Source organism: Saccopteryx leptura, chromosome 6 (assembly GCF_036850995.1).
Source record: "Saccopteryx leptura isolate mSacLep1 chromosome 6, mSacLep1_pri_phased_curated, whole genome shotgun sequence".
In the NCBI taxonomy this organism is placed as follows: Eukaryota; Metazoa; Chordata; class Mammalia; order Chiroptera; family Emballonuridae; genus Saccopteryx; species Saccopteryx leptura.
The window spans coordinates 59,425,984-59,452,914 of record NC_089508.1 but is presented as its reverse complement, the minus strand read 5'-3'; the positions used below and the strand labels follow the sequence as shown (position 1 = coordinate 59,452,914).

The following is a 26,931-nucleotide window of genomic DNA, read 5'->3' as shown; positions in this document are numbered from 1 at the left end:
TTGATCCCCAAGCTCCTTAGCGAAGATTCCATCTTGTTCTATAACACATGATGAAGCATTTTCCCTGTTATAATGTGACAATGGCCCTACTGAGCACGCCAATTTGAGTCTGAATGTGCCACAGCCAAAGAGGAAATTTTAAGAGGCAATTCCACCTAGAACTATTCGGCAAATGCATAAAAAAGACACATTCACACTGTGTCTGAAAATAGTGCCCTTAACAAAAGAATACAAAAAAACAGAGCTGGGAGTGAGGAGGAGGAAAGGGATGGGGAAAAGGAAAAGCAGAGGTGAAGGGCTCCCAGGGTTTTGCCACCAAGTGCTGCTCATGTAGCTCAGTCGGTTTCACACCCCTCCAAAAAAAAAAATCCACATTTGAAAACTTTCTATGAGAAAGAGTGTCAAGACTAGAAAAAAAAAATTCTTTAATTAGTTTACTCAAATATTAAGTCTGACATCCAGAATCTCAATATTAGCAAAAATGTGATAATTATAGCTGGAAGGGTTTTAAATTCATGTATAACACTTTTTAGCATATCTCACTCCCTATTGTTATCTCTCATAGCGTTCACACTTAACTGGAAGCCTTTGGGCTCCACTCTGAAATCAGATTTCAAAGCCACATATTTCCTTTTAAAGTAGTTGCAGTTCAGCAATGACTCTAACAAAGGACACATCCAGTTCATCCCAAGGGAAAAGACAGTGCTGAGAGATCCTGACAACTTAGCGCACGGGAAACTTCAGAATGCCCACTCTTCTTTCAAAGGGGCTTCCATATTCAGTGGTGTCCCGCGGCTCACCATACCTTCACAGGGAGGCTCTGTGTGTTTTCTGAAAATCATGCTGACCAATCAGGCTGTCAGTTCATGGAGGGGGTTTACCAACTACATCTAGTTGGAGGGAAAGAGCAGAAGCAGGGAACACGTGTTTGGAGTTTGTAAAGCCAGAAGCCAGGGCCACCATCACAGCAGCCCGGCCCATGCAGGTTCGCATTGGATTCGGACAGTCAGTCAAAAAACAACAGAGCCAAAAACTGATGGGCTGTCATCTTTAATCCTAGCTTGCACCCGGCGGGCAAGTAAAACACACACTGGGCTCCAAAACCCACTCACATTCAGTGCTCACAAAGCTACTGACTTATCCGAGTTTCCTAGAATCAAAGGTTTCTAGCTCACCAGACTTATTCACCTCTGTTCCCCATCTCCTTCCTTCTCCCTGCACAAACTGCACAAACTGGCCTCTCACTCAACACTCTGCCATCTTGGCTGCTTCTCCTGGCCTCTTCCACATGGCCTCCTTCTGCTCTCTGCTCTGCTCTCTCCTCTAATGATAATCTCAGGAACCAAGAGCAAGCTCCCGTTCTGCCCCCATTTTATAGTGTAGAAATCAAAACCTTTAATCCAATATACAAAATAGGGAAGTCTCTAATACAAAGTCACTTCTCTGAGGCATGATTGGATTGTACCACCCCACATCAAAAAGGGTGGGAAAGGCTTAGTCCTAAAACCAAGCCCCAGGCTACAAGGATTCTGCCTGCCCACAGCCCACAGAGACACACATTAATATCACCTGGGCAACAGCCTCCATGTGGGCAGCGCCATTTTGAACAAAGTGAGCATAATACATTTTATCTGCCCAACAGTGTTAAACTGGGTTGGGTCAATGCAAACAGGCATTTGGTCATTTTTACCTTCCTGGCTTCCCCGTTTTACAGAGCATTGGAAGAAGTCAATTGAGTTGCCCAACATCACATGATTAGTGAATGGCCACAACCAGAATCTGAGTTAGATCTGCCTCACTGCAAAGCTTGTGCTCCACCCAGAGGCAGATTAAGGTCAGTTGAGGCCCCGAGTGCAGAAAATATTGGGCCCCTTACATTAGAAAAAAGTGTCAAGTTGGGGTTTTGTGGGGCCCTTCTGAAGTTGGGGCCCAGGGCGCGTGCTCTTGCTGGCATGAGGGAGGGGAGAGTGCACGACTACACAGCACTCTATGGACACCCTACCACAGAAACAAAGGAATATGCACCCCCCAAGTGTGGATGACCACGCACGTATACTTTCTCTCAAATAATAATGGATTTTGCATGTTCTTATAAAATAAATATTGAGAAGTGGTAATGTTTAGTGGTTGGTTGGTTGTTTTTGGTTTGGATTTTGAAGGTGGCAGCCTTTGATTATTCTCAAATGCCTACAGGGACCAAGTTTTTCTCAAGACATCAGGAAGGGGGTGGGGCCAAGGCAGCTTGGAGAGAATATGCCCTTTACTAAAAAAAACAGAGCTGTATAACCAGCACTTCATATCACTTGGACAACTGTGGGGCCTTTGTGCAGAGCTTTGGATTTTTAAAAAAGATGACAGAAACTTCTTTCTTTCTTCTCTGTCTTTCTTTCAAGTGAGAGGAGAAGAGATAGTTAGACTCCCACGGTGCACCTCAACCAGGATCCGCCTGGCAACCCCATCTGGGGCCGACATTGAAACCAACCAAGCTATCCTTAATGTCTGGGCCCTACGTTTGAAGCTGCGAGAGGGGAAGAGAAAGAGAAGGGGAAGAGGTAGGGGAAGAGAAGTAAATGGTCGCTTCTCCTGTATGCTCTGACCAGAGATAGAACCTGGAATGTCCACACTATGGGCTGATGTCCTATCTACTGAACCAACCAGCCAGGGCCAGAAACTTATTTCTTATTTTTATGTGAACAGAAAATTTTTTGTTTCTTAAAACTGTGTAAGCCTATAAAACATGACTATGAGCCTGATTTGGCCATGACCCTTTCCTTTGCGATTTCTGGTCTAGATGACACACCTGTGCTAGAGATGCTAGGGTAAGAAGGACGTCAGGTTGGACTCAGGTCAGACTCAGGTAACTGCTCCCACGACACAGGAAAGAAACTTCTCCATTGTAGTCAGGGTTGCCATTTTAACGGTATTATTTGGAAAAAGAAAATAAGGATCACAAATTCTACATTGAAATATGTGTAAATTTAAAAGCCAATATCAGGGCAAGAGATAGAAGTATTTTATAGTTTAGCAAAATAAAAAACAGCAACCACCACCAAAAAGGCACTGGTTGGCATTAAGCAAATGTTTAATAGGAGCCGCATCCCAACTGTGAGGAGGGACTACCACAGGATTTCCTGGTGGAGCTATTTTTATTTTTTTCCCCAGAGGGAGCACATTTCCATCCTCTCCCCCAGCTCTTTCCTCATTTCCACCTTGTTTCTGAGGAAACTGACTCCAACTGCATTTTAGCACTGAAATCCTCCTCCTGCCAAGGAAGAAGTCGAAAGTAAGAGATAAGCCAGTGTCCCCAGCCATGTTGGTTCAGGGACCCCCAAGTGCACCTTCAGACAGCCTCGTTACCCAGGAGAGTGAATGCTCTTAAGCGAAAATATGCTTGCGTGGAAGCATTTGAATATGATAGGGTGAACTCAAGAGTTAGAATTTAGCTTTAGTAATAGCAGCTTTTAGTTATAACCAATAGGATTAATGATTAATACAAGTAAAAAGCTTTATTTCAGGAGCTGGATACATGAATAGGCCTGCATGACTTTATGAGGCTGCCAGCAATCCACCTTTGTGTCCCACACCCAGGAACTCCACAAACAAGATGGTATCTAAACCCTGGTGCTCCAAGGACGGAACACTATGTGGATTAAGGAGTACTGGTCAGCAGATGAAAATAACACTAGAAGATGGCCTACACTTAAAATGACCAACTTTTTTATAATGAAAAGGAGGACAAAAATAAATTGAAGAAAACAATATTGTAAATAAAAAATATTTTATTCATTGCAACAATAATACACTATAATATGATAAATGCATAATAAAAACATTTGTAATATTTTATATTGTAATTATGCTTACATGCCTATTAATTTTTAATAATAATTGTAGGGAAAAAAAGTACTCATTTAGATACAAATATTACATCACATCACACACAATGGATCGATTCTGCATCGATCGAATATGGACATTCACAGATTAGTCTTCCAATATCAAAAAGGAGGACATGTAGGAGGACACTTTTCGAGGGAGGATGGAACTTACAAAAGAAGGACTGTCCTCCCTAAAGGAGGACGACTGGTCACCTTACTAACCTGCAACTTTTATCTAACTTCTCCCTAAATTCTAAATCCCTGACCTATCCCCTACTTCCCCTTATAAAAAAGGTTGGCTGAAATGAGGTGTTAAGATGGTTTTCTTTGGGTACAGAACCCTTATCTTCTCAGATTGCTGGCCATCTGAATAAAGTACCCATAAAGATTCTATTCTTGTCTCTACTTATTTGGCTGAGTGGTGACAGGCAGCATGAACATGAATATTTTTCAAGTTTCAATAGCACTTTTTGCTCACATAAACATACAGATGCAGAGACAGCTCATGGCGCTGTGTTGAGAAGTGGAGGGGACAAATTGTAACAAGACCACAGATGTGAGAGACCATTTGGGAAAATCCTGTTTTACTAGTTTGTTGTTAATATATATATATATATTTTTTTTTTGTTGTTGTTGTTGTTGTATTTTTCTGAAGCTGGAAACGGGGAGAGACAGTCAGACAGACTCCCACGTGCGCCCGACCAGGATCCACCTGGCTCGCCCACCAGGGGGCCACGTTCTGCCCACCAGGGGGTGATGCTCTGCCCCTCTGGGGCATCGCTCTGTTGCTACCAGAGCCACTCCAGCGCCTGGGGCAGAGGCCAAGGAGCCATCCCCAGCGCCCGGCCATCTTTGCTCCAATGGAGCCTCGCTGCGGGAGGGGAAGAGAGAGACAGAGAGGAAGGAGAGGGGGAGGGGTGGAGAAGCAGATGGGCGCTTCTCCTGTGTGCCCTGGCCGGGAATCAAACCCAGGACTTCTGCACGCCAGGCCGACGCTCTACCACTGAGCCAACCGGCCAGGGCCTGTTGTTAATATTTTTGAATGTCTCCAACCAGACACTGACTTAGATTATTTCTAGCCGGAAAAAAAAATACTCCTAGTAAATAGCTCAAGTGTGCAAGTTTCTAAGTCTAAATAAAACCACTTTGCTGTCATTTGTGGAAGGAAAGCCGTGTCCACTCTCTAGTTCAACAAGAAGAAGTGAAGAATTCTATGTCTGTGAAAATTATTATTCCAAGTATATATTAAGCTCAGCCCTTTGATTTGTGGTCTATGATTTTATTGACAGTGGCATAGTTTGATAGGAAGCTTAAATAGCATAGACTTGCCCAAGGTAACAGAGCCAATAAGTACCAGAATGGGTCTTCTGACCTTGGGCAAAGCCATGCTATTTAAGCTGTTATGGAGGGTGTGTCCCAGAAAAATGACATGAAATTTCAGTTCCCACTTCCCTCTTACTAGCTAGGTGAACCTTGGGCAAATTCCTTAATATACCTCTGAGACTCATTGTTCATGTCTCTAAAAGTAAGATTAAAGATTTTTTAAAAAATCACATCAATAGCTAACTTATTGCATGTATTCTCAAATTAGAAAGCTCAGTACTAAGTGCATTACATACCTTATCTCAGTTATTATCATTAACTGGTAATGATAACATTATCAATATATAAAGTTAATTACTATCATAGGATCATCATGATGATTAAGTGATAGAAAGTAGGTTAAAGCTCTTTGCCAACCAAAAATTTATGTAGATGGTAATTATAACATGTTAAAAACAAGACAAAAGGCCTAAAATGGAGTTGCTTATGCTAAACCTCATGTCACTAAACCAAATCTCAATTACAGTTTCAGTTCTCCCAGACATGGCACCTTAAACCAGTCATTAGGAATCACGTGATAAGCACGTGTTAGGTAATCTACCTGAGAGACCCCTGCCATCCCCTGAGGAAAGTAACTTTACAATAACCAACCTGGGGTTTGTTTGTTTTTTGCCCCCTATAACTTCCTTGTCCCCACTCTGCTTATAAAAATCTTTCATTTCGTACAGCCTTCAGAGCCCCCCTTTCCATCTGCTAGATGGAATGCTGCCTCTTCTAAATTGATTTTTGTTTTATAAACTTTTAAATATTTGAATATGCTCCCAGTTCTCTTTTAATAATAAGCAATAATATTCTAGAAGCACCCAGAAAAGTCCACAGATGACCAGACTGTTACCTGTGCCCTGAAATCTCTTTATCGGGGATCAAATTATATTTTACTCCAAAACTGCCACAGGATTTAAAATCCATGGACCTGGGATCTCTATTTGAGGGAATTTAGTGACCTAGATAGCATACCAAGGCATAAATGATGTATTGTCAGTCTTTTCCTCGGCCTGGGTTTTGCTTGGGCGGAGGGTATGAAAGAACACACGGTCCCTGAAACGCTGGAGGAGCAGTTAACAATCTGCCACCGAGGGGAGTGTTGCAGAAAGGGCGGCTGCAGGGCCGGGGGCACACTCGGCTGTCTGTGATAATGGACTTCCCCTAATGGACAGAGAGCAAATTATTAACTCTTAATAATAATAGCAACATAATAGATGTTTCCTCAAGTACAGTACAGGTATTTCATTCTATCAACTAGCTTATGTAACTGCAACAGCAGAATACCAGGATAATTACACCAGAAGTACCAACTTCAAATTTAAAAAGCTGAGCGAATAAATCTATCAAACGGTTTCATTAATTTGAACCTCAATAGGTTGGAACGTATGATGATTTGAATCAGGGCAGAGCTGATGCTTCCCTTTGCTTGGGAAACTGCCTCTTCATTGATATTGCAAATTGTGACTGCAAACAGCATCTCTGGGGGGCATTTAAAGTGCTTAAGGGAACACAGTGCACACTTCAGAAGCATTTCTTTTATATGCAATTAGTCTGTTCATGACACATCATTCTTATCTATTCATTAAAATAAGACCCTGGCTTAGTTGGAAGCATTTTTATGGATTTATAGATTCAGGGAAACTCAGAACTGGCTGGAGCCTAAAAGGTCATCCAGTTCACTTGCACCCTGGTGGTCATTCCTCTCTCAACATCCATGCCTGGGTTGTAGGATCATCTCTGATCCTATCCAGTGAGAGGCCACTGGACCTTCCCTGACAGTTGGAAAGATCATGAACTGTGGAGTCGGGAGGACCTGCATCAAATAGCAGCTTTAACCTTTGCTAGTAACCTGAGCCTCAGTTTCCCCAAAAAGATTCTGTGCACTGTGGCTGGAATATAGTGTATTCTCAAAAAGCGAAATAGTTAGCTTGGTTGGTTAGAGTGTCCCTGATATGCCTAGGTTGTGGGTTTGATCCCCAGTCAGGGCACATACAAGAATCAACCAATGAATGCATAAATAAATAGAACAACAAATCGATGTTTCTCTCTCTTTCTCTTTTTCTCTGTCTAAAATCAATAAAAAATAAATTTAAAAAAATTAAAAAGACAGAAAATCTATATGATAGTGGTTTCCCAGGAATGGGAATGGGAAGAGACTACAAATGGCCATGAGGTTTCTTTTCATAGAAATGTTCTAAACTAGATTGCGATGATGGTTCTACAACCTTGTAAATTCATTAAAAGTCATTGCATTGTAGACTCTGGTGAATTTTATAATGTGTACATTATGCCGCAATGAAGCTGTTAAACAAAAGAAAACAAGCTATAAAAAAAAATACATAAAATTTTTTTCATTACAAAAAAGCCCAGGGTGCTAAGCACAGTATACATGAAATAAAAGCGAATTTGGGGTGTTGTGGGAGAAAGTATATGTAGTGAAAAAACAAAAAAAAAATTTTAGAAAAGCTCTGCTTTGTACTCTTGAGAATAGTAAAGAAAGATTGTCTCCAGGAAAGATAAAGGTGAGATCATAACACAGAGTAAAAAATATATAAAGTTCTACAACCCCTTAAAAGAAATCCATGAGACCAATGTGTTTAAGAATTCAGATTTTTTTTTTAATTTTAGAAGCAACATGGAGCTTTTTCCATAAATTACATAACACCTCCAAAAGGGTATGTGGCGACATCTCATAATTAAACACATTAATATTTCTTTAATGAAACATGTGAATATTCATAGTAAGTAGGGTAAATACAAGGCTATAAATAGACTCATGTCAGTTCAGGCCCAGTTTTGCCAGCCAGGGAGTTGCTACAAAGTTCAGAAATATCTTTGTTTGTCAGATTTGGATTTCAGGAATTGGGATTTGGGGGTGCAGTTATTATTATTTTTTTTACATTTATTTATTGATTTTTAGAAATAGAGAGAGAGAGAAAGAAACATCGATTTGTTGTTCCACTTATTTATGCATTTATTGGTGGATTCTTGTATGTGCCCCGACCCAAGACTGAACCTGCAACATTGGCATACCAGGACGGTGCTTTAACCACCTGAGCTACCGGCCAGGGTGGGGTGCAGTTATTATTATCAAACTCAACACAACCTCGCCCTTCACGTGAGAGATGCTTCTGTGACTGTTACTTCCCTGTTCCCCTCTTTCTCCCTGTCTTATCCCTGGACTGTGGCAGTCTCTCTTTCAAGGAAGACCTCGAAGTTGGGGACCAAGCTTAGAGACAGATTGCAATTGTTGGCTTGGCCACTACTGAGCTTAGACAAGAGTGAGATACTGAAAAACAAAAACATAAACAAAAAAAACCCAGATAAAATGGAAACTTAAAATGGGAAATACTGTGTAGGGTGGGGTAGGTGAGAAGGAAGGACCAAACTGTTTTAACTCCGGATAGTGGATAGAGAGCATACCCTTAAAAACTAGTGCAAAAGCACAGGAAGCTGAAGAATGAACATTTCAGGTTTGATTCATTAGTAAGCTCTGTATTCTTGGTTTACTTATTTTATTTCAGAATTACCTTGCAGCACTTCATATAGCCTTGCAAAAGATTTACCACCTGCTCTTCTCTGTCTCGGATGCACGATGTAAGAGGCTGCGTCCTTCTGCCTCTGCAATGGGACTCTGGCTCCTCAGGGGTCCAGGGTGCTAGGGCACCGTGCCCAAGAGGCCCGACTTTCCCTTGGTCTGGGAAGTGATCTGACGGCCCGCGTGGCTGGGCACACCGCAACCTGTGCTCCTGAGTTTCAGAGCAACTCTTTTCCACTAGACTCCAAGCTTTGAAAGAACAGGGACCTTGCGAATCAATGTGGTATTTCCAGGGCCTACCAAGCTGCTCAGTAAACACATGTTCATTAGTTGACTGGATGATAGAACCAATAAATTGAATGTCAAATAAAAGTAGGTTGACAGTTTACTGTTTTGCAAAAACTTTGTCCCTTGCTCTGGGATCAAACATTTCATAGGACGGATTCTCTTCCTCAGGCTCTCCTCCTGCTGCCTCAAATGATGGGTTCTTCTAAGCACCTGTTTCTCCTTGTGGCTATCAGCATTAGGAGCTGAGGGAGGTAGGCCGACTATGGCGGTGAAAGGAATGATACACTGACCTCCTAAAGATGGATCAGGGCAGCTTCTTAACACCTGACAGTCATCCAAGGAATCATTAACCACCAGCAAAACTAGGACGGAGTATATGTGTTTTCATCTTCCCCATCACACTGACCAAGTTACAGAGCAAGGCAGCTCCCAATTTTTTACATGAGAGGGGCTCAGGGCCTGGGGTTGTGGGTGGGGTGGGAGGACAGGTAGGGGACTTGTCATGATGCTAAATTTCTACAGCAAGCAAACATTTTTGCACAAACTGTATTTATCTGGGTCATCTTAGAGACACTAAGGAGGCTATAGAAGGGCTGGTAAGGCCTCCCAGGCCAAACTGTTGCCACTGCTTTTAGAGAGACACACAGATTACTCAATTGACATGCCAAAGATTTAAATACATCATTATTCAAAGTGCAGAAGACTCATAGATACGGACAGCAGAATGGTAATTGCCAGGTGGAAAGGGGTGGGGGGAATAAGTGGTGATGTACCCCTGAAACCTATATCATTTTATTAACCAATGTCACTCCAGTAAAGTCAATAAAAAACATATAGGCATACCGCAGAGATGGTGCAGGTTCGGTTCCAGACCTGTCCTCACTGGCCCCATGTCTGGACCAAGGAGGTCTCAGGGCCCAAGTCTAACAGCTCCTGCTCAGGCAGACCCCTCCAATGTGGAGACAGAGCTCAGCCAGCCTCCTCCCTGGGCCCCCTCCTCGCCAGGCTCACGGTCCGGCCCAGCCCCTTCCGCTGTTATCCCAGGACCAGCTGTCTCCTCTTAGAGGGGTTTCTTCACCCTGCAGTTGATTATGCCGAGGCTGCAGAAGTGTGGAATGACTTTTTCTTTGGAAACTCCCGAGTTTGCGGTCCATGCCTGAGAATCAAGTGTCACAATAAAGCAAGTGGCCATCTTTTCGCTGATGGAAGTCTGGCCTTCAATCTGTAAAACGAGGTATGCCTGCATCAGTTTTTCCCCTTGGAGCTTTGTTTACCTTATCATCATGTGTTTCCCCTCTCAACCCCAAAAACAATTTTATTAACTTGCAAAATCAGACTCTCTGATTCAGATGAGGTCTTTACGATGAACAAACCTCCCACATGGTTTCAATACGTGCTCTAATGTAACCTCCAGGTGCAAAGAACATGGAAGCCAACATTTATGGAGTTCCTGAGATAGCCTGGAAATTTATGCATATACACACACTTGTTTATATTATTTCATATTTTGGTAACTACTTACCTCAATTTCCCCCAAGGAAACCAGGACTCAGACAGTCTGCATGGCTTTCACGTGCCCCTCAGCTAATAAGAGTCAGAGTGATAGGCAAACCCGGAGAACTCCCAATTCTGTGCTTTTTCCAGCAAGTCTGTGACCATGCAACCTGCTCAGGGGCCAAAGCTGTGTGGCTCTAAGAACGTTGCTCCTGAGAACATGTAGAGCACTCTGTCCTTGGACCTGTCCTCACTGGCCCCATGTCTGGACCAAGGAGGTCTCAGGGCCCAAGTCTAACAGCTCCTGCTCAGGCAGACCCCTCCAATGTGGAGACAGAGCTCAGCCAGCCTCCTCCCTGGGCCCCCTCCTCGCCAGGCTCACGGTCCGGCCCAGCCCCTTCTGCTGTTATCCCAGGACCAGCTGTCTCCTCTTAGAGGGGCTTCTTCACCCTGCAGTTGATTATGCTGAGGCTGCAGAAGTGTGGAATGACTTTTTCTTTGGAAACTCCCGAGTTTGCAGTCCATGCCCGAGAACGTGGTTCCTCTCTGGGCCTCTGTTGTCTGGGTGGGAGAAGAGCCCTCAGGGTCTCACAGGAGGGCCTGGGGAGGCCCTGCCCTCCCATCCTGCCCACGGAGCGCCGGGGTCACAGAGGCCTAGCTTTTTAACACATATCAACTTTTCTGTTTTGTTCTTCCCTCCTTCACTCCCTCCCTTCCTTTCACTCTGTATCTTTTTCCTTTCACAGAATCATATTACAATAGAAATTCTAGTAAACTTAGAATCTAAAAGTCTGGGTTCAGAATCTAGTGTTGGGATCCTCTGCTGGGTGACCTTTGGTAAGTCACCTCAGGGCCTCGAGCCTCAGTAGCCTCGCTTCTCAGCGGTGACAGTGACCTGGAGGAGGAGGCTCTGGGGCCATGGTGCTTTCTGGGCCGTTTACTGCATGAGTGAGTGGATTGGGAATGACCGTGTAATAAGTGCTGACCACAGTCTAGGACAGGGGTCCCCAAACTTTTTACATAGGGGGCCAGTTCACTGTCCCTCAGATCATTGGAGGGCCAGACTATAAAAAAACTATGAACAAATCCCTATGCACACTGCACATATTTTATTTTAAAGTAAAAACACAAAACAGGAACAAATACAATATTTAAAATAAAGAACAAGTAAATTTAAATCAACAAACTGGCCAGTATTTCAATGGGAACTATGCTCCTCTCACTGACCACCAATGAAAGCGGTGCCCCTTCTGGAAGTGTGGTGGGGGCCGGATAAATGGCCTCAGGGGGCCACATGTGGCCCGCGGGCCGTAGTTTGGGGACCCCTGGTCTAGGGCATACGTCAGAGGTTCTGCACACATGATTGCATGTTATCCCATATGGTATTAAGAGAAGGGATGTGGCCTATAGCTGTCATTTGCCTTGTAGAAAGAACAGGAGAGGGGATAGGGCCCGAGGACATTGCTTTGGGCAGTGATATTTAAAGACCTTCGTTCATCTGGCTCTGTTTCAGGGGCCTTCAACTGAACCACATGAGGTAAGTTATTAAACTAAATAAAAAGAGCTAATGATAACATCCATTCAGTACATCATAACGCGGCCAAAGAAAATGACATTGTAGAAAATTTAATGACATGGAAAGATGGTTCCAATATATTTAAGTGAAATAAGCTGGTTACAAAACCGAATATACATTATAATTCTTTCATAAACAATAGTGCTCTACATATACATACATATATCCCAATGTGTTCTGCAATAAAGATGTAGTGTCTTTGCAATAAAAGACTTTTAAATAAATAAACTCAAGCAAGTCTAAATTGGCCTGTTCATTAACTTCTCATGTCCAGAGTGTAAGTGCTTGGCCCGATTAATCCTCCAGCAGCTGCGGGACTGTATTCCTTGTATATAAACTGCAGCTTTACCCATGAATTCTAAGATACTTGACCCCCATCTTGGCGTTGGTTGTGAAGTACAGCCCTCTCCTGATTACCCAGGAAACCACTGTTGGCAGACAATTTGTATGTAGGTGAATCAAAGACTCAACATCAGGCTGGTTTTGAAGCCTGTAGAAATGCTCGAATTTTATACCGCACAATGAATATATTTCCATGAGAGCAAAGGCAATTAGTAATCATTCTTTAGACAGCATGTATTGGGAATGAATATTTATTTATGCCTGGCAACTTATGAATTCACAGTGGCTATATATATATATATATATATATATATATATATATATATAATATATATAATATATATATATGTAACTTGTATATAGAGATGAAAGTATGGTTTAGTAAAAGGCCAGCAGACTGAGAATGAAATATTTGTTCTGGTCATCTTCTGCAACTTGCTCAAGATTATTTAGTGGCATGTGCCTCAGTTCACTCACCTGTATGGGAGCCATCGCTAGCCTGATGGTGCCAGCAAGACCTTTCAAACAGACAAAGCCGAGCGAAAGCCCAGGGATGTGCTTTGCTGGTTGTGTTATCTCAGGACAGTTACTCAACCTCGTGTTCTCAGTTTTCCTCCCTGCCCAGTGGACAACAATGCTTGTCTCATGGGGTGCTATGCCTGGCACACAGGAACTCCTCTGCTGATGATGGGGAGAATGACCTGGCAATTACATCTTTCTCTTGAATGGAAGAGAAGAGAATTGAGTTCCTTTTCATTTCCCCATTGAAGTTGTGCAGAGTGTCACATAGACACAATACTGGAGCATCAGCACCGAGATACATTGCTCACCTGATACATACCTGCCCTAAAAGGGCCTCAGGTTTTCAGCAGCAACAACTTGCTCCAAAGTTATGCTTTTTCTTTCAAATAAAACTTCCTCTTTCTGGCAGTGGAACTCTTAAATGCTGACAATTTAAATAAAAAAATTTTAAATTCTTGTTTTACATGACCTATTATCCTGGCTTCTTAAACTAAACATTCTGACCTGCAGGTAACCTTTCATTGATGTCTCAGGTCTCCATTGAGTACGCAGTGGGGAGATCGCTCTCTCCCTGTGTTAATGTTTGTGCCTGCTCCCTTCTGAGGCTCAGTTCTTGTGCCTTCTGGTGCTATTGTACCTGTCGTGGAAAGCAATCCTAGCACCTTCTAACCTTCTGGTTGCAGTAAAAACAATGCTATAGGGTTATCTAGTGCAGACTCCCCCTTGTGAGAAATAAGAAGCACATTTGGAGAGGGGAGGAGAAGCTATGGAGGTAAGTTCTCCATGAATTGTTTAATCGATTACAGACTGGGGAATTAAGGAAAAGAGCTTAATCAGAAAATAAAAATCATGTATGGAAAATAAAAATCAATAATGATCAGATGAAAGTCTGCTGAAGGAAGGGACGAGTCCAGCCACTTTGGAGCACTTCCTTCCCAGAGAACCTCAGAAATCTTTTTATACACCTCCCCATACCCTGGGATTAAGAGAGGGCTGAGGGAGCTAGAAAACTGAAGCTCCAGTTTCAGAGGCCGCCTAAGTGTGTGCACACACACGTGCACACACGCATGCACACACACATGCACATCCACATGGGCACATACAGATACACACCCATACACAAATGGAGGAGGAGACTGGGTACCTCTATGGGCTAGCTCAGTGAAATAAGCCCTATTTAACCCCTGTTGGCTTACACAGGTCTCATTTAACCATACACTTTGAGATAACCTGCAGATCTGTGCACTGAATGTGTGAAAGGGCTGGAAATCTACATCAGAGGTTAGTCAAATCATTACTCTCATTTCCTGCCTGCTCCCGCAGCAACTGCCTCACATGCCTATTGAAGAAACACGCTTTTTCTCTCCAGGACCACAGAACTGCCGCTGGGGAAGGAACAAATACAAAAACTTTAACAGCATCTCAAGAGTGTTCCCCCTTATCTCCTAACCAACTACTGACAATCAATGTAAAAGTAATCCTAGTTTTTATTTGAAGCTGTCCTGGCTTTAAAAGAACCTTCCAAAAAATGATTGATGCGATGAATTAAACCCATAGGTAACCCCTGAAATCTGCTTTGAATAGCAACAAATTCCTAACAATATCTTCAATGCCTGCAGCAACAAAATCTAATCTCTGAACTCCTAAAGGTCAAGATTTGCTGTCTGGTAGCTCGGCTCAAGAGTAAATGCTCCCTAATGCTGTGCTAGGCGATTGCTTTGCACTCCAGACAATGTCAATTTTGTCCAAGTAGCCGCAGATGTGTCTAGCATTAAGTCAGAATGGTGTCAAGGGCCCTTCTTGAACACCGGCTGCTTCTCAGAGAAACTGGTCCTAAAGCCCTAGTCTATTACAGTCCATGCCCAAAAGGCAGACATTTAAGGCTTAAAGGAGGATGGAGAATAAAGCTGCATTAGATTTTTTAATGTTTTGAGTCAGGAGACCCAGGGGAAGAAATTCTCTGGTGATCCTAATGTCCTTCCCTCACCCCTCCCACCACCACCAGTCCTTTGGACTTTCTGATTAAGGTGCTGCTGTAATATCCATGAAGTCTACCCTTGAGCTGCTTTCCTGATAAATCATTCATCACCACTCTGGTCCATTCCAGCTATGGGAAAGATATAATAGACTAATGAACCCATTAAATTAAGAAATGTACATGTTACAGGAAGTAATGTGCCAAGGGAAGGCCTGGGTTGGGGGCAGGGGAGCAGAGATTGAACCAACCTCGGAGGAGAGTACTCAGGATAATGAAGTCTGCAAATGTATCCACCCCTCCACCACCAGCTCTGCAAAGAGGACTCCCCCTCTCCCTAACACAGTTCCCTTCTTTGGTTTTTTTTTTTTTAAATTGGTAAGACTCAGATGAAAGTATTTTGCTTTTAAAATCCGTAGGGCTGAGTGTAAACCAAGTAGTTCTCACATGTGACAGAAAAACCTACTCATCTGCCACTGTTAGTATCTCTGCTACATGTAGTCATCACTTTCTAAACAAAATAACTTTATTGAGATAGTATTGGTTGATATGGAGCTATCCATTAATTTTCCTCTTTCCCGCTATGTTCTCTTCGTCCTCGGATTAGACTTAAAATGAGCAAATGTCTACCTTGTAGGTTGGCATGCGTTCCCCTGGGCGTGCCCTGCTGGTCTATTGAGGAAATACTTCTTAAGGCAGGGAACTCTGAGTGTTGTTCCTTGTGTCAAACAAAAGACTCTTCCCTTTGACAGCACATCTCACATTTTCACTTGGCAGCATCCATGATCCAGGAGGAGGGAACATGCCATTTAGTTTTCCACCCCTTTCTGAGTCTCCTCCTTAGTCACAGATGAGTAACCAGTGGCGGAGGTTACTATCGATTCACCATGGACTGTCTTGTAGGAAACACAGTGTGTTCCACAGATATGCCATTCATTCTGTGAAACTGACAAAGGAGGCAAGCCTCATTTCTCTGCATCAGAAACCAGGATGTTATTGAAAACTGTGGGGCTTGATTTTCTTCCTTTACTTCTGCACTGATTGCATCATGGTTTTGGCTCTTCTTTACTGCTAACAACTTGTACTGGATGTCAAGTACCATCTTGGAATGTTAAACAAGGCAGTACAGCACTCAGGAGGGTGACACATAAACGGGGGCAGGCAGTAGGTATAGTTACATCATTTAGAAACAAAAAAGAACATCCAACACATTGGAAAGAACAGTTTAAAGTATAGATTCTAAAGTGAATAGCTCAATATCTGTGATTATAAAAAAAAGTATCGCCTGACCAGGCGGTGGCGCAGTGGATAGAGCATCAGACTGGGATGCGGAGGACCCAGGCTTGAGACCCTGAGGTCTCCAGCTTGAGTGCGGGCTCATCTGGTTTGAGCAAAAGCTCACCAGCTTGGACCCAAGGTCGCTGGCTCGAGCAAGGGGTTACTTGGTCTGCTGAAAGCCCGCGGTCAAGGCACATATGAGAAAGCAATCAATGAACAACTAAGGTGTTGCAATGCACAACAAAAAACTGATGATTGATGCTTCTCATCTCTCTGTTCCTGTCTGTCTGTCCCTGTCTATCCCTCTCTCTGACTCTCTCTCTGTCTCTGAAAAAAAAAAGTATCAAGTCATATTTGGCCCCTAATATTTAAATATTAGAATTACGTGAGTCTATTTTCCACCCTTCAGAAATCCACTAGAGTGGACTCAGTAGTGCAGTATTCACAACCTCGCTTCAGGCTCTGGCAGTTGCTTTCCCAGCTGCTGGGAGTGTGGGCTACTGCTGGCTCACAGCTGAGTCCTCTCCAGGAATTGCCTTCATCCACAGTGCTGCTCCTGGGGCAGCCCCCATCCAATAGCTGATCAAAGAAGGATGTAAAGTCCTGCCCTCCCCTGCCTCAATTAGGTTAACTCTAAAGGGCCATCCTAGTTCCAAAGCTCCCATAAAATCACCTGAAGCCTCTTTTGCAACTATATCAGTTTAGTTCCTCTTTTGCCCAATCTTAATTTCTTTCCTTTCCTTGTGCACATAAATCTTATAGTCTCAGAATCTGTTTCCTGGGAAACTGACATACAACAGGACCTCACTGAAATACAGTTGCCCTTGAAAAATATGGTTTTTTTTTTCTTTTAGTGAGAGAAAGAGACAGAGACATAAACAGAAAAAGAGAGGGATAAGAAGCATTAACTCATAGTTGCAGCACTTTAGTTGTTCACTGATTGTTTTTCATACTTGCCTTGACCAGGGGGCTCCAGCTGAGCCAGCTACCTTGGGCTCAAGCCAGAGAGTTTGGGCTTCAAGCCAGTTGATGATCCCATGCTCAAACCAGTGTCCCTCGTGCTGAAGCTGGTGAGCCTGTGCTCAAGACAGATGAGCCCACACTCAAGCTGGGCACTTCAGGGTTAAAAACCTGATACTGCAGTATCCCAGGTCAATGCTCTATCTACTGAGCCACCATGGGTCAGGTCAACATGGGTTTGAAATGCACAGGCTGACCTATACATGGGGTTTTTTAAATAAATACTGTAAATGTACTTTCTCTTATAATTTTCTTAATAAAATTTCATCTAGCTTACTTTATTTTAAGAATACAGTATATAATACATATAACATACAAAATATGTATTAATTGACTGTTTGTGTTGTCTGTAAGGCTTCTGGCCAACCACAGGCTATTAAGAAAGTTCTGGGTGCTCGCTTCGGCAGCACATATACTAAAATTGGAACGATACAGAGAAGAATAGCATGGCCCCTGCACAAGGATAACACGCAAATTCGTGAAGCATTCCATATTTTTTAGAGAAGAAATAGAAAAAACCATTAAAAACCTCCCCAAAAATAAAAGTCCAGGCCCTGACGGCTATACCAGCGAATTTTATCAAACATTCAAAGAAGACTTGGTTCCTATTCTACTCAAAGTCTTCCAAAAAATTGAAGAAGAAGCAATACTTCCAAACACATTTTATGAGGCCAATATAACCCTCATACCAAAACCAGGCAAGGATGGCACAAAAAAAGAAAACTACAGACCAATATCTCTAATGAATACAGATGCTAAAATACTAAACAAAATACTTGCAAATCGAATACAACAACATATTAAAAAAATAATACATCATGATCAAGTGGGATTCATCCCAGAATCTCAAGGATGGTTCAACATACCTAAAACGGTTAACGTAATACACCATATCAACAAAACAAAGAACAAAAACCACATGATCTTATCAATAGATGCAGAAAAGGCTTTTGATAAAATACAACACAATTTTATGTTTAAGACTCTCAACAAAATGGGTATAGAAGGAAAATATCTCAACATGATAAAGGCCATATAGGATAAACCATCAGCTAACATCATATTAAATGGCACTAAACTGAAGGCTTTCCCCCTTAAATCAGGAACAAGACAGGGTTGTCCACTCTCTCCACTCTTATTTAATGTGGTACTAGAGGTTCTAGCCAGAGCAATCAGACAAGACAAAGAAATAAAAGGCATCCATATCGGAAAAGAAGAAGTAAAGGTATCACTTTTTGCAGATGATATGATCCTATACATCGAAAACCCCAAAGAATCCACAAAAAGACTACTAGAAACAATAAGCCAATACAGTAAGGTCGCAGGATACAAAATTAACATACAGAAGTCAATAAAGGCATAGCCTTTTTATATGCCAACAATGAAACAATTGAGAACGAACTCAAAAGAATAATCCCCTTCACGATTGCAACAAAAAAAATAAAATACTTAGGAATAAACATAACAAAGAATGTAAAGGACTTATATAATGAAAACTATAAACCATTGTTAAGGGAAATCGAAAAAGATATAATGAGATGGAAGAATATACCTTGTTCTTGGCTAGGAAGAATAAATATAATCAAGATGGCTATATTACCCAAAGCAATATACAAATTTAATGCAATTCCCATCAAACTTCCAATGACGTTTTCTAAAGAAATAGAGCAAAAAATCATCAGATTTATATGGAACTATAAAAAACCCCGAATAGCCAAAACAATCCTAAAGAAAAAGAATGAAGCTGGGGGCATTACAATACCTGACTTCAAACTCTATTATAGGGCCACGACAATCAAAACAGCATGGTATTGGCAGAAAAATAGACACTCAGACCAATGGAACAGAATAGAAAGTCCAGAAATAAAACCACATATATATAGTCAAATAATTTTTGATAAAGGGGCCAACAACACACAATGGAGAAAAGAAAGCCTCTTCAATAAATGGTGCTGGGAAAACTGGAAAGCCACATGCAAAAGAATGAAACTGGACTACAGTCTCTCCCCCTGTACAAAAATTAACTCAAAATGGATCAAAGACCTAAATATAAGACCTGAAACAATTAAGTACATAGAAGAAGACATAGGTACTCAACTCATGGACCTGGGTTTTAAAGAGCATTTTATGAATTTGACTCCACAGGCAAGAGAAGTGAAGGCAAAAATTAATGAATGGGACTACATCAGACTAAGAAGTTTTTGCTCAGCAAGAGAAACTGATAACAAAATAAACAGAAAGCCAACTAAATGGGAAATGATATTTTCAAACAACAGCTCAGATAAGGGCCTAATATCCAAAATATACAAAGAATTCATAAAACTCAACAACAAACAACCAATCCAATAAAAAAATGGGAAGAGGATATGAATAGACACTTCTCCCAGGAAGAAATACAAATGGCCAACAGATATATGAAAAGATGCTCATCTTCTTTAGCTATTAGAGAAATGCAAATCAAAACGGCAATGAGATACTACCTCACACCTGTTCAATTAGCTATTATTAGCAAGACAGGTAATAGCAAATGTTGGAGAGGCTGTGGAGAAAAAGGAACCCTCATACACTGTCGGTGGGAATGTAAAGTAGTACAACCATTATGGAAGAAAGTATGGTGGTTCCTCAAAAAACTGAAAATAGAACTACCTTATGACCCAGCAATCCCTCTACTGGGTATATATCCCAAAAACTCAGAAATATTGATACGTAAAGACACATGCAGCCCCATGTTTATTGCAGCATTGTTCACAGTGGCCAGGACATGGAAACAACCAAAAATCCCATCAATAGATGACTGGATAAAGAAGATGTGGCACATATACACTATGGAATACTACTCAGCCATAAGAAATGATGACATCGGAACATTTACAGCAAAATGGTGGGATCTTGATAACATAATACGAAGTGAAATAAGTAAATCAGAAAAAACCAGGAACTGCATTATTCCATACGTAGGTGGGACATAAAAGTGAAACTAAGAGACATTGATAAGAGTGTGGTGGTTACGGGGGGGAGGGGGGAATGGGAGAGGGAAAGGGGGTGGGGTGGGGCACAAAGAAAACAAGATAGAAGGTGACAGAGGACAATCTGACTTTGGGTGATGGGTATGCAACATAATTGAACGACAAGATAACCTGGACTTGTTATCTTTGAATATATGTATCCTGATTTATTGATGTCACCCCATTAAAAAAATAAAATTATTAAAAAAAAAAAAAAAAAAAAAGAAAGTTCTGGGCCTGACCAAGGGGTGGCACAGTGGATAGAGTGTCAGCTTGGGACATTGAGGACCCAAGTTGGAAACCCAGAGGTCACCAGCTTGAGCGCCAGGTTGCTGGCTTGAACCCAAAGGTTGCTGGCTTGGCTGGAGCCCTCTGCCCCCATCAAGGTACATATGAGAAAGCAATCAATGAACAACTAAGGTGCTGCAACTATTAGTTGATGCTTCTCATCTCTCTCCTTTCCTGGCCGTGTGTTCCTGTGTTTCCCCTTCTATCTCTTGTTTTAAAAAGTTCTGGGACCTAGCCAGTTGGCTCATTGTATATAGCATTGGATCGGCATGCAGGTGTCCTGGGTTTAATCCCAGGTCAGGGCACATATGAGAAGCAACCATCTGTTTCTCTTCCCCTCTCTCTCCCCCTTCTCTCTCTCTTCCCCTCTTGAAGCTGGTGGCTCAATTGGTTTAAGCGTTGGCCCTGGGAGCTGAGGGTAGTTCAACTGGTCTGAGTGTTGGCCTCAGGTGCTGAGGATAGCTTGGTTGATTCGAGCACTGGCCCCAGATGGGGGTTGCTGGGTGGATCCTGGTCAGGGAACATGCAGTATTCTGTCTCTCTATCTCCCTTCTTCTCACTTAAAAAAATAAAATAAAAATTTTTAAAAAGTTTTTGGGAGAGTCAAAGTTACATTCAAATTTTCAACTCTGTGAGGGCTGGTGTCCCTAACCAGCATGTTGTTCAAGGGTCAACTGTATAGCAGAATTGCCTATCAGAGATGCTGTGGGCCAGGCTAATTTTAAATGACTTTCACATTGATGGAATAGAATTGCAGATTTAGGGAAGCAAGGAAGATATTATGTCAACTTTAATGAAAAACATTTTCATGTCAATATTTAGTTTTACCTAAGTGTAGGAGATATATGTTGTTGCAACTTATCTAGGATGCTTCTCTGTTAATTTGAGGGACTTCTTCCCACTCCAATCATAAGATGTGAGGAACAGGTACCAAATTCTGTGGTGTTCAAGTCCCTGGAGACAGGTATAGGCAAGTGACCCTGCTCTGGCTAGTCTGAGTTCACCGTGCCCTGTCTGTAGGTATTAGTCCAAGAGAAGGGCATGTGACCAAGGCAGAGCCAGTCAGAGCATTCCATATGATTTAATAGAACAAGTCAAGAAAGATAGGGTATCTCTTTCCTCTTGTATCTTAAGCTATGATAATGTAAGCCTGGAGCTATTACCAGATATGTCCCTCTCTGCCCAATACAAAAGAGAATAAATCCAACACATAAAAAGAGGTAGAACCAAGATACAAAGTCCCACCCCCAAATAAAAGGCAGCACTATCTCAACTGTATTGAAGTCAGAACTAACCTTGGACATCACAATTACATGAACAAAAGATATTCCCCTTCACCTTGTTCAAGCTATGTTGAATTAAGATGTCCATTAATTGCAACTGAAAAGAGTCCTGATGAATTCACTGCATCAATAATCCAGAGATGGGTGAAAACACAAACAAATAACAACCCTGAGGGATAACAGCAAAATAGAGGTCCCTAGCATCAGAGGTCAAGAGCTCTACCAGATCCCAGCAAAGTAATGTAGCCACAAAAGAGAAAGGATGCATTATAGGGAAGCTCTTTGTCCAAAAGCTCAAACCTAGAAGAATTAATATAGGCATAATATGGAATAGAGCATAGGCAGAAATTGGGGTTTTCAGTGTTAAAAAAAAATCACTGATGACCTGTGAAAATAAAAACAAATAGGACAATAAAAAAATTGCACCTGGTATTTTTGGAGTAGGGGAAACAGAGTATTGAACTGATGCCAGGAGAGATGGAGAAGGTTGGCCTGACCTGGGCTCAGGCTGAGAGGGCTGATGGCAGTGGAAGGAGTTCAGGTCCAGGCAGGCAATCTGGAGGAAAGGATGGCCAGATTTATGTTAATGCAGGGGCCTTCCAGGTCAAGGAAAAAGCAAGCAAAGAGGAAGAGGCTCATTGGTTTAGCCCCATCCTGCCATTCATAAGCAGAGGCAGATTGCTGTAATGCTGACAGAAATCAAACTACAACGTTCTTTACTTGCAAAAGCCATTTGTTCACATGGTCATATGCATTTGTAAAATTCACACAAACAATGCTGTGGGGACCTGGGGGACAAAAAACAGCACAGAGTGGGAAAGAGGAGAAATCTCCCTGGCTTAGGAACATCAGGGAATAGATCCTTGGTCCAGATGCTGGCATTCCTCATGTACTGTTAACAGAATGATACCTGCAAGTAGGATATTGATGAGGAAGAGGAAGTGTCATAGCAAAGGAACAGGACAGTAGAGAAGGCGTTGTGGTGACTGAGCTGACAGAATCATGATCTGGCCAAGTGATCTCTTTGGCCTCATTCTCCTACCCTAATGAGATTTTGCCATTCAAAGACCAGGAAAAATAAGATCTTTAAAGGAAAAGAAGAGAGGAGGCAATGTTCATTTCAAACCAAAAACTGCCTATAGAGTCCATGCTGAGGTCAGTGTTATTGAACTCAAGGGGCTGTGATCCTCTATCAAAAATGAGACATGGTTGTTGCAAGGTAGTAAGCAAAGGAGACAGGGGATTTATACCCAAGGCTCTCTCTGCCTTCTGGAAAGGAGGCTTAGACACTGTTTATATACACTATTTGGTCCATTTTAGGTTGATTTCTTCTCTGCAGTTGGCTATACAGTACTTATTAGGTTGGGTTCCTGTCAGCTCATCCTGTTTATAGTTGCATCTACAAAATACTGTGCTATATTTTAATATGTGGTAAGAAATAACATTTAGGACTTCCCAGACCATGAGACCCTTGTCCTAAGTAACAACAGGGCTTGCTCCTGCATTAAGGGAAGCCGAGAGCCATTGATCACACTAGTTACAGGGTAGGAAATACTCCAGTAGCATGAGACAATGGTGCTGGGACTCTCAGGACCTAAATACAAAGAGAGAACCCAAAGAGATGAATTTTAAGTGGGAGCCTGTTCTCTAGGAAGCCACATCAAGAAGCCAGCTCCAGCATCACTGACTTAACCTCCACCTTGATGGGGAGTGGGGAGGAGGGTGAAGAGTTTCCTGAACCCTTCCATCCCAGATACTAACCAGAACCTTAGAACACATTCTCCAGGGTTGAGATTTCCTGTGGGTTTGTGAAATCAGGCCCTCGAGGGAAGACTCTGAGACAGGGCAGAGGACACATCTCTTCTGTCCCCCAATATCTACCCCCTTGGAATACTGTAGTATCAGTCAAGACCCTTATGGTTGCAAATGGCAGAAACTCATTGAAACTGGCGTTAGCCACAAAAATGGGGTGGCAGGGAGGAGATTATTTACTCACATCATTGAGATGTGCAGAGGTTTAGTTGTCTAAATCCAGCAGCTCAGTGTCTACAATCAATACACAGTGTCTAACTTTGGTGGCTATCTTCTGTTGGGAGAACATGACCACAGCAGCTCCACGCTTGTATGAACCGTAGAGTCCGTAATCCCAGAAATAGAGAGTCTCTCTTTCCCAAAACGTTAGCAAAAGTAACAAACAGTTTCTTAATGATCAGGCTTAAGCCATGGGGCCATTCTGAAGCAATCAGCATATCCAGGAGGATGGGATCAGCCAGTTGGGAATGGAAATGGGACCGACTCCATTTGAAGCAGACTGAAAGTGGGGGTAATTCCCCAATGGAGAACTGAGAACTTCTATTAAGACATGAGGGAAGAAAAACTGGACAGGCAAAATTAAAAAAATAAACAACAACATAGATATGCACTGTAATTATTATGTAGACAAGATCTAATTTAAATTATCAGAAAAGGCAAGCTTGATGGGGACAGGAGTTAACAACAGTCACAATGGACATGTAGAAGAGAGAGCATGTACTCTACAATTATTTTGTGGCAACAAAAAGAGTTAGATTATAGCCCAGCTGTGTTCACTCAAGTCCCATGACTTATGTGGCTTCTGCTGGCTAACAATGCCACCTTCTTCTTCGAACCTATCCCTCTCCCCACAGGTTTTCTGCATGAGTCACAGTCTGTCTGTTCTGATTGTGACCTCAGGGTATCTGACATGCCCACTGTCATATTTAATTTAATTTTAAAAATTTCTTACTGATTTTAGAGAGAGAAACATTGATCTGTTGTTCTACTTATTTATGCATTCATCAGTTGATTTTTGTATGTGACCTGACCAGGGATTGAACCCTCAACCTTGGCATATATGGATGATGCTCTAACTAACTGAGCTACCCAGTCAGGGCCCCATTGTCATCTTTTAACTAGGAATGCCCTGTATTCAGCTCTTTTAACAGAGTGAGCACTAGACCCTTTCTTACTCAGGGGCAGCCATTGACTGGAGAAAAGAGATGGGCATGTGACATAAGAGTAGTCCATTGATGGGTCAGCAGGTGACTCTATGAGGCACCTTAGAGGCAACATTAATTAACCAAACCAATCAGACTGGGAAACTGGGAATGTGCCTAATTCCTATAGCAGCATCTGTTCTTGGTGGCTGTCTGCTTCTGGTACCAGTTCTGGTCCACCTGACTCCGCACACTAATTACCACCCCCATTTTTGTTAAGAGGGTTCTAGGAAGATTTGTCACTTCAATTTAAACCTCTAATGCAGAGCAACAAGTCATCACACCCTAGGGGCAGCTTGGTTGTCCCACATCCTCTCTTGTGACAGACTAAGTCACAAAGCAGCCCCAGAGTAGGACACACTGCAGCTAAATTCTCAACGTTGTTTTCAGGGCACATGGATGCTCAGGGTGGCAGACAACGTGGAACACACACAGCAAGCAACTCTTCCCCAGTGGGGAGAATATCCCAGAACATCCAAGAAGGTGAAAGGGGAAGAAGGTCAGGACCTCCAGCAGCACACAGCCCTGACTGAGAGAGTGTCCAAGACAGTGGCTCATTAGAAAGACCACAGCCAAAGCAAGATGGAGAGGTGCTTCAGGCCACCTACATTTGCCCTGGAATGTAGGTAAGCTTCAGAAAGAAAAAACAACAACTGTGGATAAGAACCAGTATAATAAATTAGAAAGAAAGCCATTGCTCCCAGCCGTATAATACATGAATTTTCTCCACTTGTCAGCTCGTCAAGAATGGAATCCTGATTTCTCTCTGTCAACGTCAAACCTGCCCTGCCTAGTTAACATTTACAGGTGGAGGCAGGAAGAAGTGAGAGCAGCATTTGATAAGTGCTGGGGGAGCATCGTTTTAAAAAAGCACATTAACCCTTTCTTTCTGTTCCAGCTCCTACGGGCAGGGAGTGGAGGGGGGTAGAACAAGTGGGCTTAATTGTCTCAGAACAAAGTCCTTGAAATCCCCTGGAAAGCTATGCAGCCAGATGTCACTCTCCAGCACTAAGAAGTAAAGAGGTGCCTTTGTAACAAGCCCATGGAAGGTGGGTGGCAGCTTTGTTTTAATGAAACTAACCTCCAACTCTCACTTTACAGACATTTTGGGACACACCACCCCAGGGGAAAAAAAAAGACAACAAGGTCTTTACTGTGAAAGTTAACAATTTAAGTTCTAAATGTGCCCCGTAAAGGTTGAAATTCAGTTAAAGGGCATTTTATCAAAGCAATACTACCATTAAAATGATTCCTGCCCCTGCCCCATGTTCTCTCTCAGCTAGTTCGTGCCTCCTTACGGAAAGACCAACCTGCCAGGAGACAGAAGTCCTGGATTTGAGTTGTTCTCATCATTCGCAATCTGTATGATCCTTGGCATGTCTCTGATCTATTCTGAGCTTTGGTTTCCCTCACCATCAAGTGGGACAACTTTATGTCACGTCTGCCTTGTAGGCTTACCGCAGGACTCGGTGTTTTCATTTGCCGGACATGTCCAGACACCTGCTTTGTACCAGAATGGATATCCTGGTGAGGGGGATTCGAAGGAATACAGATTTGATCTTGACTCGGGTCCAACCTTAGAAAACCCACCAGGCAACCAATGTACAGGAATGAGCTCTGTAAACCGAAGGACGCTTCGCAGAGGGAAGCAAGCCACTTCATGCCTGTTGCATGACCTGCTCTGTCCTCCAGGTTCAGCCTCGATTTCTGCCTTGCCCTCGTTCTCACAGACACTTTGCCTCTACGCCCTTTTGGCCCCAGCTTCTTTCTTTTCACACATGTATAAGTTATGGCTTTGACATGAGCTTCCCTTTGTGGCAGAGAAGTTTGCAGTTTCTCCTCCAGGCCAGTCTTGACTGAACATGACCCCTGAAAAGGGGCAGCCCTTCTACTTTAAAATGTTCTTCCTGGTTCCAGGATAGATTCTCAAACCAAGATGGGCTGATCTGTAGATGGAGCCTCTATCCAGGGATTCAGAATTGAGACAGTGAAAGAGGGACAGGAAGATACAGCCACGTGCAGGGGTGGCACGTGAATAGTGAGCTCGGGAATGGAGACCCAG

At 42.6% G+C, this 26,931-nt stretch overlaps 1 non-coding gene across 1 annotated transcript; it reads left to right on the top strand.

Moving 5' to 3' along the window:
• The first annotated feature begins 17,670 nt into the window (after positions 1-17,670).
• LOC136377767 (U6 spliceosomal RNA) lies at positions 17,671-17,777 on the top strand. Its single transcript, XR_010746399.1, has one exon. It is a non-coding gene; the product is annotated as a U6 spliceosomal RNA (small nuclear RNA).
• The last annotated feature ends 9,154 nt before the right edge of the window (positions 17,778-26,931 follow it).